A 10,727-nucleotide genomic window follows, 5' to 3' on the forward strand; every position below is an offset into this window, starting at 1 on the left:
ATCGTTTAGGTTTGACATCTTTTGTACCGGAATCTACCGTTAGTGCTTTTAAGGAATTCCAGTCCATATTTATTTTCCTAATCCACTCCCATCCCAGTAGTGGTGGACCTCCCTCAGGTAGCACATATAAGTCCATTCCTCGGCTTTCTTTGCCCTTGTGGACCACCTTTACCTCTATCTTCCCGATGGGGTATACTCTTTGCCCCGTGTATGTTTTCAATACAATCTCCGTATCCCGTAGGGGAATATGTGGGAATAACCTTTTGTAATCTTTCTTATTCATGACCGTCAATGCCGATCCAGTGTCCAATTCCATCTTCACTTGGACTCCTGCTATCTGAAGTGTGACCCAAATTGTTTGGAGGTCTGCTTCCTTACCAACATTGTGTACTCTTAGACTACCCAGTTCATTACTGCTGGAGTCTGAATCTGACTTCTGTTCATTCGAACTGTTCTCTGTCACCTTGTGTACCTTTCTGTACTTTTCCTGCGGTGACTTTTTGTTGCTGGTCTTCTTTCCTGACCGGCATACTTTAGCTATGTGACCAAGCCTGCCACATTTTCTGCATTCCTGATTTTTGAACCAGCACTGGTTCTGATCGTGCGTTGTCTTTCCACAACGATAACATTTTACTGTACTCAAGACCATTTGATTGGTGCAGAGTTCCGGTGACCGTAGCTGCATTTCTGCAGTGCCTCTCGCTGTGGCTTCTTGTGATGCTGCAATAGTGACAGCTTTATCAAGCGTAAGATCATTCTCCTCAAGCAGTCGCTTTTGTGTTCCTTCTTTTAACAATCCACACACAAATTTATCTCTCAGCGCATCTGCTAGTCCTGTTCCAAACTGACAGTACTTCGATAGCTTATGTAGTTCAATTAAAAATTCAGCGTTGCTTTCGCCTTTCCACTGCGTTCTCCTGTAAAATTTAAATCGTTCCGCTATCATCAGCGGCGTGGGGTTTAAATGATTTTTCAGGACAGTAACAATATTCGCGAAAGTCTGATCCGCCGGTTTATTTGGTGATAGAAGGTGCTTCAATAGCCCGTATGTCTTCGCACCCATTGAGCTTAATAAGGTTAGTGCTTTCTCATCATCTGGTACCTTATTTGCTTTACAATAAACTTCCATGCGTTCTACATACGTGGTCCAATCTTCGATATCACTATCAAAGGTATTAATGCTCCCATGTTTAGGCATCCTTGCAAGTTTTTAAATTTTTCTTTTTCTCAAAATGTCGGCTTCCCGCGCTTGGCGGTCTTTCCCGCGCTCGTCTTCTTCCCCCGCCGACTACAATGGCGGATTCCCGCATTTGCCTTCTTCCCCCGCTGGCTGCAATGGCGATTGCCTTGCTGCTGCCGTTCTCACCTCCCCAGCGGTTCTCACTCCCCGACGTTGCTTTGCCTCGCAGCCCCGCTTGCAGCCCGCTCCTTTACACTGGCTGCGTTTGAATTCTCCACGGCTCTTGTGCCTTAAGCTTCTCAACTCCCCGACGCTGCTTTGCCTCGCAGCCCCGCTTGCAACCCGGTCCTGTACACCGGCTGCGTTTGAGTTCTCCACGGCTCTCGAGTCTTAAGCTGCCCCAGTCGCTGCGCCTATCGGCCTCGATTGCAGCCCGGCCCTTTCTACCGGCCGTGGTCGAGCTCTCCGCCCTTATTCCTCCGTTTTCCCTCCCCTACTCCACAGTCAACGCGGCCGACTTTCTGCTCGTGTCGCTGATCGGCTTACCCACCACCGTGGTAGAAGGGATGATCACTGCCTGTCGCTGATGGAGGGCTTCCTGGTCAAAATTATTTTTCTTTTTAACCCGGGTACGCGATGCCTCCCGTGCGATGGTGCTCAGCAGGATGATGAGGGCGGATGCCTCTTCTCGACGCCCGTTTTGAGGACGAAGCTGCCTTGTATGTAAAATTGCCGCAGGGTAAGATCGGACTCGTCACCACTGTTGAGTCTGTGTGTCCCAGTTATGTTTAGGATCAATCACTGGACACAGACAACAAGAATAACTTTTAACAGGTCTTTACTATTCGGAGGTCAGGGCTGAACTGCCCAGCAAATCCTTGCACAACACTTATATACCGGTGTGGTCACCACCGGTATTACAGTATTACAGTATACAGCAGCCAAGAGAAAGTAGTACATCTCTTAAGGTAGTTCTCTTAAGGTGGAACAGGTTACATACACCACACCCGGTCTCTCAAGCAAACCTGTTTCCCTCGCCGCAATTGGCCTCCCCCCCACCCCCAGCGATCTGATCTCCCTTCCACCTCCACGATTTCCCGCATCCGCCCCCCCCCGACCTTCCATCCATGATTTCTCCCAACCTTCCATCCCCAATCTGCCTCTGCCTCCTCGCCGCTCCCCGGCTGTGGCCTACCAATGCAGGCCTTCCCACCTGACAGCTAGGCAGCCTCTCAATCTGGCTGGCTGCCGGCTGGGAAATGGAGAAAAAAAATTAAATGAAGTCCTGCCGTTAAATTCAGCAGGGCCTCCATGTTACCCGCATTCCTGGGTTTCCCAGCCACTCCACAGCCCCCCTTCCCCCCCAAGGCCTTTATATCCCTGATCCTTCACCACACTTGACAACTTACTTTTATTTAGGCAAACAAAAATTTGTACTAATAGCAAATGAAGTCTGATGTGTGGTCCCACATCATTAAACTGCCCCTACTTTGACACTAACTACTCAGAAGGCACAATAATGTACGGTGTGTGAAATAAGAATGTAATACAAATGTAGGAGAGGTGCCTTTGTGAGCTTGGGAGTGAAGACGCATCACCAGTGCTAAGTAGAGGGAGCTCGCTCTTCAGCTGACTCTCGTACGCCTGTTCTGGGAGTGCTTCATGCTAACAGTGGATGTCTGAAATGAGATAATGTTCTGTTCTCCAGCACTGGTGTCTGTCACCTTGTATGGCACGAAAATTCACCAAAATAAAATATTTATTTTAAAAGAAAGGGATTACTTGAAGTAGCAGGTTTAAACTTTCCAATGAAGCCTCGGATGCAATGGTTGTGTGTGTGAGGGAGGTAAAAGATATGGAGAAGGATGGCAACTTGTTCTCAGTGTTGTTGCAGTCAGCTGCAGAAGGTTGTGGCAATTATAGTGATGCTGGAGCAGCTGCCACTATTAACATACAGAATCATTTTCCTAATTGAAAAAAATCATGACTAATTATATGCCACTCATTGAGTGAGTTCAAATATGCACTCTACTGTTGGAAGTCTGATGATAATGTGCCTAGCTTTTACTCCCATGTGAATAGGACACTCCACTGTCCTCCCACGAGTGAACATCACGAGTGTTCAGCGTGGTAGATGATCATCAGTCTAGATTGGACACAAAAGACACAGTGTAGCTTATATGGTAATAAAATACAACTTGATGCAGGTCATTTATATGCTTACATCGATGAATTACTCTGCTCATTAAAGTGAGGGAGATCAGCGTTGGTGAATGGAATATTTTTAATTTTTTGCTTCCATTGTCAATATCAACCTCAAATGCTCTCAAGTCAGGCATATCGCACCTCAATCGTGTGCTGAAACTTCTTCTGCACTCCCAACACTGTAGGTTTATTTCCATCGCAAACAAGCACTAGAATTACATTTCCATTTGCAACAGCAATTGTGGCTGCCAATGTTGTAGCAATTAGTCTCCAAATTATGAGCAATTTTAAGCTGTGGATTTGCATTCATCAGGAATTGGGTTGGCACTGTCCAGACTCATTTCATATGACACTTCCATCTGTCAGAGAGGAGACTTTCACCTCGTCATTCTGGTATGGATTTAAACCCAGGACCCAAGTTTGAAATGGCAGTGTTCTAATCAATGAAGTTACCTAGTCTTCCCACTCAGAAAATAAAGTTACACAATTAACTTTTACATAAGTAAAACATTGTATAGTGTCTCTATTTGAATTGAATGTTTCATTTGAACTAATTTGCCCCGATATTTACTGAGGCGTGATTTCCAAGCAGGAGGGAGAGTTCTGGTCGGGAAACATGGAAGTTCCCCGAACGCCGTATGTTTTAACTCCACAGTGTACGTGTTTTTTTTTTACAGCTTCCCCGCCTGCAAGCCAGCCTGTTTGACAGCTTGGCTCCCTGCCGGGTGGGGAACACTCCAGAAGAGGTTGCAGCCTAGGATCAGGTAGGTTTCCTGCTGCTTAGGATAGAGATCGCGCGAGTAAGGGTGATGGGTACAGCATGGTTTGGAGGGTCAGGGGGTGATCGCGGAGAGATCGCGGGAGATGGGGATGGGGGGTCGGTGATCACGGGGGTCGGTCAGTGATTGCGGGGAGGTCAGCGATCACGGGGGTGGGGGGGTCAGTGATCGGTGGGGATTGGTGATCGCGGGGGTGCCTCCAATTACTGGGTGAGGGGTCCAATCGCGGGGAGTGGGATAGTGCTTTGCTTGAGTGTGCCGAGGGGAAGCACTCCTGCTCCCTCTGGCTCACAAGCAGTGCTGGAAAAGCACTTACCCGTTCCATGCAACAGTCCTCGCCTCCCTTTAGCTACTGGGTTTCCCGAGGCCCAGGAAACCCGGCTGGCCAGCGTTAACAATGGAAGAGAGATAAAATCTGTGGCACGCAGCCTCATTAAAATCTTGAAGTGAGCGACGAGCCTCCTGTGAGCATGTTGGTTTCCCACCCCGTCCCGCCTCTGTTAAAACCAGAGCTGGGCAGGTTCGAGGTGGGTTGGGTTCGGAATTGAGATGTTTTACAATTTAACATCCCACCCGATCCAAGCCCACCCGTTTTTAGGGGTTGGAATTAGCCTCATTGTTTTCTTCAGCAAAAATACTAGTAACTTTGACTATGCAGAGAGAAATTGCTAGTTAGGATCAGAATGAGAAACCAGTAGGTGTTCCACATGAAATTTCTTCCACTATTATAGATTCAATTCAACTGAAAAAAAATCAAGTCAGACAAAACCACCAACATCTTCGGTTTTTTGAAAGAAACATAAATCCCACATAGGTATCAGCTTGGCTCATTTGGTAACATTGTTACCTCTGAGTCAGAAGATTGTGGGATTATGTTCCATACTGACTTGATCACAATTATTTAGGCTGATACTTGAGTGCGGTACTAAGGAAGCGCTGCACTGTCAGAAGTGCAATTTTCAGATGCAGTGTTAACCTAAGGTCTTGCATGCCTGCTCAGGTGAACCTAAAAGATCCTGTGATACTCTCCAAACATTCCTTTCTCAACCATCACCACCAAAAACAGATTGTTCATTCATTCATTCATTTGTGGGACTTTGCTGTGTGCAGATTGGCTTCTGGACTTCCTTACGTAACAACAGTGATTGCGCTTCAAAAAAGTTGTTAGGTGCTCTGGGATGTCCTCAAGGATGTGAATGCAATGGGGTAGATTTTCCCCGGAGCAGTGTATAGGCAGCGGCTGGACGATACAGTCATTCCGGCCACCCAATCATGTGGCCGGAATGCCCGTCCGGTTTTGATGACTGCTCCTTATTTGCATCTCATTGGTGGGGTGTCCAGATGTTGGGAATGATGATGGCCTACTCTTGCTCCTATCTTCTATGTTTCTATCCTTCCCAATTGGAGGCATGATTTCCGCTGGCCATCCTCGATATGCAATGGGTGAATGGACCCCTTAAAGCGAGAGGGGGGTCAATTCAACACAATAACGGTGCTGATTGTTTATGTTCTGAATTCTGAGCAATCACTACATCACTGAAGTCACTCTGTGAACTTTGTGGTTGCTGTTTTAGTGTGTCCACTGATGAATGGCTGCAATACACAAGTCACTCTGTGAACAATCTGGCTGTTTTTTTTCTCCACTTGCAGAAGGTCCAAACAATAAGCTCAAAGATTCAGTGACCTGGCAGTGGTGGTGCTGCTGGAGCAAGTGAGGGAACAAAGGCAGGTCCTCTACTGCAGGGATAGTACCAAGATACCTAAACAGACCCAGCAGCAAAGCCCAGAATTTAAACTAGGAGGAATATTTATCAGATTCCTAATCAGAGCTGTAATTCACTCTGTACGCCCTTTTTTAGATTAAACCTTGCTTTTTACATCATATATATGTATATTTTATATATATATCAACAGATATTTGATAAACGAATAAAAGGTAGAATTGTTGACCATTGTGAGAACAGTAAGCTTGCTCACTGCATGCCTGTAAATGCCTTGGTTGACAGTTTAATCATATATTCTAGTTGTGTGGACAGCTTTACAACAGCAGAGTGCAGCAAGTTACTAGCTTCAGTGACTACATAGTATTATATTATTCTGCTGCAGCTGTGGCTATCTAGCTATTTATACAACAAAAAATTGCATTTAAAGGAAGAGATCGAGGTGAAGAGGCGGAGAAGTTTAAGGAGATAATTCCAGAGGGTAGGGCCTAGACGACTGAAGGCACAGTTGCTAATGGTGGGGCAAAGGGAGTGGGGGCTGCAGAATAAACCAGAATTGAAGGAACCCAGGATTCTTGGAGGGTTGTAGGGCTAGAGGAGGTTACGGATATTGGGAGGGGCGAGGCCATGGAGGGATTTAAGCACAAGGATGAACAAATTAAATTTGAGGGGTTCGGGAACTGGAAGCCAATGTAGGTCAGCAAGCTCAGGGGTGATGGGTGAGTATAACTTTGTGTGGGATAGGATACTGGCAGCAGAGAGTAAGACAAACTAAAATTTATGGTGGATGGTGGATGGGAAGTCATCCAGAAGAAGATTGGAATACTTGAGTTGAGTCTGGAGGTGACCAAGGTTGTGAACAGTCTAAATCAACCTGAAACAGTAGCTGGGGAGGAGGGATAGAATTGATGCCGAGTGTATGAGGTTTATGCCAGAGGATGAATATGCTGGCTTCAATCTTCTCCATGTTTACTTGGAGGAAATTGCATCTCATCCACATGACTGGAAACAACACAAAGGAAGTGGAGGTGTTAAGAGAGGTGGTGGAGAGGTACACGTGGGTGTAGCCCACATACATGTGAGCCTGACCCCATGTCTTCAGATAATGTCTCTATGGGGCAGCATGTAGATGAGGAAGGGGAGGGGCGATGGATAGATCCTTGGGGGACACTACAGATAAATGTGCAGGTGAAAAGACAAGACATTACTTGAGATGCTCTGGCTAAAATTGGATAGGCAGGAGTTGATCCAAGCGAGGGCAGTCCCATTGAGCTGGGCAATGGAGGAGAGATGTTGGAGGATGACATGAAGGGATGCCAGGTCTATATGTGACTCCTGTCCCACACCAATGTAGTTGACCCTTAACTGCCCTCTGAAGTAGTCTGGCAAGCCATTCATTTGTATCAAACCAAGGATGGGTTTTACACTAATCATTACTCCAATGTTTATGCAAAGCAGCTGACCCAGGAAATTCCAAGCGATTGGTGGGCACAAATCACTTTTCATTGATGTACAAGTGGTGCAAGTCATCGCATAAAACATCTAGGCCCATATTTACAGGGATATTTTGTGTTGTCCAACCCCGTTGCCTCGTTTGGTGCCTTTTTTAAATGGTGACATCAATTTTTTAGATACCTATTGCCTTTACCTTACAGTTTCACCACTAGCAGCAGACCTTGAAAATAACTGGAACATCTGACAGAAAGAGAAATTCTCACTCCCAAGACTGATTGTGCTGATGTCATCAATAAGAAAACTATAGAAGAATTTCCTGGTGAAGAGAAAGTTTATCGTAATGCTGATTCTCATTCTGATGAGACTCAGATTGCTGTGTAACTGTAAGAGCTCATTAACATTGTCATCTTCTAGTATCCCGTTACACTGACTTGCCTGGAAATTAAATTCACTAATCATGCTGCTCTGTAATTTAAATTCTGCAAAAGGGTTTTGTAATGGTACATGGTTAATTTGTTGTCCATATCTTCCACTCATGATTGATGTTCAGATTGCTACAGGTATTTTTTTTAATTATTCATTTTTATATGGGATGTGGGCATCACTGGCAATGCCAGCATTTATTGCCCATCCCTAATTGCCCTTGTGAAGGTGGTGATGAGCCACCTTCTTCAACAGCTGCAGCCCCACAGTGCTGTTAGGTAGGAAGTTTAAGGATTTTGACCCAGCGACGATGAAGGATCGGCGATATACTTCGAAGTCAGGATGGTGTGTGACTTGGAGGGGAACTTGGATGTGGTGGTGCTCCCAGTATTTCTGTGGCTGGTCTAGTTAAATTTCTGGTCAAGTTAAATTTCTGGTCAATGACGACCCCCAGGATGTTGATGGTAGGGGATTCAGCGACGGTAATGATATTGAATGTCAAGGGGCGGTGGTTAGACTCTCGCTTGTTGGAGATAGTCATTGCCTGGCACTTCTGTGGCACGAATGTTACCAGCCACTTATCAGCCCAAGCCTGAACATCATCCAGGTCTTGTTGCATGCGGGGATGGACTGCTTCATTACCTAAGGATTTGTGAATGGCACTGAACACTGTGCAGTCATCAGCAAACATCCCCACTTCTGACCTTCTGTTGGAGGGAAGGTCATTGATGAAGCAGCTGAAGATGGTTGGGCCTAGGACACTGCCCTGAGGAACGCCTGCAGCGATGTCCTGGGGTTGTGATGATTGACCTTCAATCAACACAACCATCTTCCTTTGTGCTAGGTATGACTCCAGCCAGTGGAGAATTTTCCCCCCGATTCCCATTGACTTCAGTTTTACTAGGGCTCCTTGATGCCACACGCGGTCAAATGCTGCCTTGATGTCTAGGGTAGTCACTCTCACCTCACCTCTGGAATTCAACTCCTTTGTCCATGTTTGGATCAAGGCTGCAATGAGGTCGGGGGCCGAGTGGTCTTGGCGGAACCCAAACTGGGCATCAGTGAGGAGGTTATTGGTGAGTAAGTGCTGCTTGATAGCACAGCCGATGACACCTTCCATCACTTTACTGATGATTGAGAGTAGACTGATGGGGCGGTAATTGGCTGGATTGGATTTGTCCTGCTTTCTGTGGACAGGACATACCTGGGCAGTTTTCCACATTGTCGGATAGATGCCAGTGTTGTAGCTGTACTGGAACAGCTTGGCTAGAGGCGCGGCTAGTTCTGGAGCACAAGTCTTCAGCATGATAGCCTTTGCTGTATCCAGTGCACTCAGCCATTTCTTGATATCACGTGGAGTGAATCTAATTGGCTGAAGACTGGCTTCTGTGATGGTGTGGGCCTCAGGAGTAGGCCGATATGGATCATCCACTCGGCACTTTTGGCTGAAGATGGTTGCAAACACTTCAGCCTTGTCTTTTGCACTCATGTGCTGGGCTCCACCATCATTGAGAATGGGGATATTCATGGAGCCTCCTCCTCCCGTTAGTTGTTTAATGATCCACCACCATTCACGACTGGATATGGCAGGACTGAAGAGCTTTGAGCTGATCCGTTGATTGTGGGATCACTTAACCCTGTCTATAGCATGCTGCTTCTGCTTTTTAGCATGCATGTAGTCCTGTGTTGCAGCTTCCCCAAGTTGGCACCTCATTTTTAGGTATGCCTGGTGCTGTTCCTGGCATGCTCTTCTACACTCATTATTGAACCAGGGTTGGTCCCCTGGCTTGATGGTAATGGTAGAGTGAGGGATATGCCGGGCCATGAGGTTACAGATTGTGGTGGAATACAATTCTGCTGTTGCCCCACAGCACCTCATGGATGCCCAATTTTGAGCTGCTAGATCTGTTCTGAATCTATCCTCTTTGGCATGTTGGTAGTGCCACACAACACAATGGAGAGTGTCCTCAAGTGTGAAGACGGGACTTCGTCTCCGCAAGGACTGTGCGGTGGTCACTGTTACCAATACTGTCATGGACAGATGCACCTGTGACAGGTACATTGGTTAGGGCAAGGTCAAGTAAGTTTTTCCCTCCTCAACTGTCGCAGGCTCAGACTGGCAGCTATGTCAGTAGTGGTGCTACCGAGCCACTCCTGGTACATCCAGAGTATATTCTGTGCCCTTGCTACTCTCAGTGCTTCTTCCAAATGGTGTTCAACATGGAGGAGCACTGATTCATCAGCTGAGGGAGGGCAGTAGGTGGTAATCAGCAGGAGGTTTCCTTGCCCACGCTTGACCTGATGCCATGAGACTTCATGGGGTCCGGAGTCAATGTTGAGGACTCCCAAGGCCACTCCTTACCGACTGTACCTCCACCCCTGGTGGGTCTGGACAGGGATGGTGATGGAGGAGTTTGGGGACATTGGCTGAAAGGTATGATTCTGTGAGGATGACTATGTCCGGCTGTTGCAGCTCTCCCAATTTTGGCACAAGTTCCAAGATGTTGGCGAGGAGGACTTTGCAGGTTCGACTGGGCTGTGTGTGCCGTTGCTGTGTCCGTAGCCAGTGACGAGGTGGAATTCCAGGTGGTCCGTCCAGTTTCATTCTTATTAATGGCCCAGAAATTCGGGTCTCCACGGGTGAGTACGCACGGGGTCCTTACCCGTAAGCCCAATGGAAGTGCCGGTTTCCTGCATGCACTGCGCATGCGCGGGAAACCGGCACTTCCGTTCCCCTGAAAGAAGGGGTTCAGAGGTCGAACGCGTGCGCGGGAGAGGCTGCGCGTGCGCATCGAACTTACGGTTTTCCTGGGAGGGTAAGTCTCCAGAAGTTAGACGTAAAAAGCAGTCGCAAGGCCTACTTTTTACAAGGTAAGTGGTGAATTAATTAAAATTAAAACATTTTTTCTACAGGTTTATTATTTTTTAATACTTTAAAGAAAGGTTAGTTTATTTTTAGCCCCG

The 10,727-nt window shown here is 46.9% G+C and overlaps 1 long non-coding RNA gene across 1 annotated transcript; it reads left to right on the plus strand.

Moving 5' to 3' along the window:
- The first annotated feature begins 3,691 nt into the window (after positions 1-3,691).
- LOC147117251 (uncharacterized) lies at positions 3,692-7,800 on the plus strand. The gene is made up of 3 exons (XR_015078281.1): positions 3,692-3,778; positions 4,063-4,149; positions 7,541-7,800. It is a non-coding gene; the product is annotated as an uncharacterized LOC147117251 (long non-coding RNA).
- Positions 7,801-10,727: the final 2,927 nt, after the last annotated feature.

This window comes from Somniosus microcephalus, chromosome 5, assembly GCF_052327205.1.
Source record: "Somniosus microcephalus isolate GS21.2 chromosome 5, FLI_Smic_1.0, whole genome shotgun sequence".
Taxonomy (NCBI): Eukaryota; Metazoa; Chordata; class Chondrichthyes; order Squaliformes; family Somniosidae; genus Somniosus; species Somniosus microcephalus.